We start from the raw sequence: 3,646 nt of genomic DNA, 5'->3' as shown, positions 1-3,646 counted from the left end.
TTTATTCCTATACGTTGAATGTATAATTCTTAATTGGATATAGTATTGTGTTTCTAGTATTCCAATAAAACTGACAATAAATGAAAACATCCAAATTTCTTGTAAGTTTGTTTTTGTCTTCACTTTGAATCTATTTTTCTAAAGTTAAATATCTTGTTCTATGCACATTCGTAAAGTTTTATATTTTGTCCTACAAGATTACATGAAGTTCATCGAAAAGAAGGTCAAAAGACTTCCTGAAGCACAAACATGCGATTTGTCGTACATGTACTTACATGATGTAAGAAATCAAGTATTACTATGAAAGGGAAGATATAGTGTTGAAAATATACATATGTATAATTTAAAATATGTTTACTTAAGACTGAAATATTCTAATGACACAGTTATATGTAAAACACGAAAAATAAGGTTTTATAACGAATGTGTAAAAAAACTAACAGAATCGTTAAAAGAACCGATAATGTCATAACTTGTTCACCAACTGCAGGTCTCGCAATAAATAACTAAAACTGGTTTCTTGAAAAATTACTATCATAAAAAATTTATGATGTAGGAAGAATTTGTCTTAAAATCTTACGATTTTTGCGCTGTGTAAGAAAACTTGAAAGAGAGCTCTCACGTTTACTGTGTATTGGAACTGTGTTTTAATGATTCATTTACTGCCTGTCGGTTATCCAGATCGTAATCAATAATCTTCTTGTTAGTGTGAAGAAAAAGAATAATTTTAGTATAAATGAACAATATAAATCGTTGATCTGAAGTTAGTCAATGGTTTAATCACGATAGTTTAAAACAACAAGTTAGACTTAAAGTTTTATAGTGCCCAAGTTTTACCTCGCTCTCCGCTCGACACAAACTTTGATTTATTTGCTCCAATAAACAACCGTTAAACGTGACTGTCTTGGAACACTGTTGACACCATCAGCTTGTTTGACAGTTTTCATCGTAAGTGTCTGAGTTCCTTACGTTACACATCTTAACCTTAGATAGATGTCAATATTTTATTTCTGGTAACAATACATTTTATTGAAAATTTAAAAATCTATAAGCTAGCTTATGGTGTGAGTAGAAACATAGACCGTAAACTACATTTACATTAAATACTGAGGACATTCATGAAGATATAGCGTAAATACACTGCAAATTTTCTTCTATTCTAGCTACATGCTTTATATCTTACTTTAGTATTTTTACGCATACAAAGTATTTTGATTTAATTTTTCTATTTGTATGTGTTATTGTAGAGAAAGAAAATCATGTATTAACACAAACGTCCACCTGAAGTAAGACGCATTGAGCATCTTAAATACACTCTGTTATTTGTTGTTTGCATCTTAAATACACTCTGTTATTTGTTGTTTGTATCTTAAATACACTCTGTTATTTGTTGTTTGCATCTTAAATACACTCTGTTATTTGTTGTTTGCATCTCAAATACACTCTGTTATTTCTTGTTTGAACAAAAAATTAATGGTAAGGAATGAAGGAGAACCAGCACTCAAAATCAGAAAAACAAAACAAACAAACAAACAGGCTGTTGTTTTTGAATTTCGCACAAAGTTACACGAGGGCTATCTGCGCTAGCCGTCCCTAATTTAGCAGTGTAAGACTAGAGGGAAGGCAACTAGTTATCACCACCCACCGTCAAATCTTGGACTATTTTACAAACGAATAATGGGATTGAACGTAATATTATAACGCTCCCACGGCTGAAATGGCGAGCATGTTTGGTGCAACGGGGATTCGAACCCGCGACCCTCACAATTACAAGTCGAACGCTTTAACCCACCTGGCCATGCCGTGCCTAAGACAAACAGGCACATCTGCTGAAAACAATTTTCAATCTACTACGTGTCGGTACTAGGCGTTTGTCGTTTAAAAGTTTCTTATGTTGTAAGGATGTTCTGTAAGAAATCGTCTCCTCCCTCCTTCCTTGAAATACGAGTTTTACAAAAAAAATTACGCGACGAAAAAAAAACGATTCAGGTTGCAGACACTCCAGAGAGATGCAGGAGACCAACCGGTTATCAAGACGTGTGTATGAAAGAAATATAAATAACCCATCAATATGTAAATAAATACCCATTCAAGAAAATGATATTATTTTATTAAATAAATAAACATAAAATAGAAGGTCTAATTAAGTATATAATCTTGTCGAAACGTTGTACACTTATAATAGTTTTTCTCATTACCCATTCAAAATGTCTTCAAACTTTTACTTACGGTAAGGTTGTGGCGACCTGTTTTCAAAGTTTTAATTAATAGGTAGTGAGTAACCTATACAATCATATAAGTGTAGTAATTGTTAATTGGAATTATTATTCGTTAACTATAGACGAATTACTGACTAGTTTTTCATACCTTTTGCTTCCAGGTGGGCAGAGCATAGATAGCCTATTGTGTAGCTTTGTGCCTAATAAAAATAAACAAAAAAAATCGTACGTTTTGACTAACAGTCTTATACCATATTCAAGGAAACTTTGAGAAAGTCTATTACTTCCTGTGTTGGGAATGGTTGGTTTGGAATCAATTTCGATTCTTCACGAGATAGTATTACTGTTATTATTAAGTGGATCTGCCTTTTGCAATATTAAAAACTATATCTTGTATTTACAAGATCTGAAATTATAGGTGTATAAAACTGTACCCCATTCCTGGCGAATATGTTTTGTGAGAAGTTCCTTATAGAAGCTAGTTGTTGGGGATGTTCTCACGAGATAGACCACACATATCTGGTGATTAACCTGGCCAGTGTATTATTAATGTCCAGACTCTTAAGTAATCATTTTATGATTCTAGAAAAAGCCTGATGTGAGATGGACATAGAAAGGAAGAAATCCTTGCTTGAAAACTGTAATGTATCGAACAACATTGACAGTCTCTTCGTATTCCAGCAACTATGGTCATCCAGTTGCCTAAGTAACCCTACATATAATAACAGAAATACAGATGTAGTTTGTCATTGCTTGAAGACAGTTCTACATATGTTCCAGAATCCTTCACAGTCTCCTGTTCCAAAAGGTAGGAGAATATAACATGGTCAATGTTGCCCTCAGATGATGACGAACTATCTGAAGTGTGGAATGACTTCTCTCTAGCTACTCTGTTACTAGAAGTCCATGTTGTAAAGATAACTTTCTATTTATTGAAGCACACTTACACCTGTTTTACATCAGAAGTGATAGTTTGACGTGGGCAGTTTTTCTTACTTTTCCCCACATTACAATGTATTCATTTCTTTGGTTTCGAGATCATGGGGTGTGCAGAAACTATTGTTTTCCAAAATGATTAGAAATGTGAAAAACGGTACTCCAAGTGATCTAGCGATTGTTCCTCTCGTCTAACTATGCAACTTTTTGAAAATAGGGTTAATTTCGTGGCACAGCTGTCTTTACATGGATACAGTCGATTTCTTTCATGTTTACTTACTGATAGACTATGTGTAACGAAGGTTAAGTTCAGTGATGGCTGATAGGAGACTGTTCTGGTGAGAAAGAAAGAAAGAAAGGTTAGATAAAATACATTTCAAGTAAAGAGGAGGCTGTGATATAATAAAAGTATTTTATCTCTTTCAAGGAGGCCCGGTATTGCCAGATAGTTAAGGCGCTTGATTTGCAACCTAAGAGTTGCGGGTTAGAAT

Source organism: Tachypleus tridentatus, chromosome 4 (genome assembly GCF_004210375.1).
Source record: "Tachypleus tridentatus isolate NWPU-2018 chromosome 4, ASM421037v1, whole genome shotgun sequence".
Taxonomy (NCBI): Eukaryota; Metazoa; Arthropoda; class Merostomata; order Xiphosura; family Limulidae; genus Tachypleus; species Tachypleus tridentatus.
The sequence above is the reverse complement of the archived record's forward strand: the minus strand, read 5'-3'. Positions refer to the sequence as shown.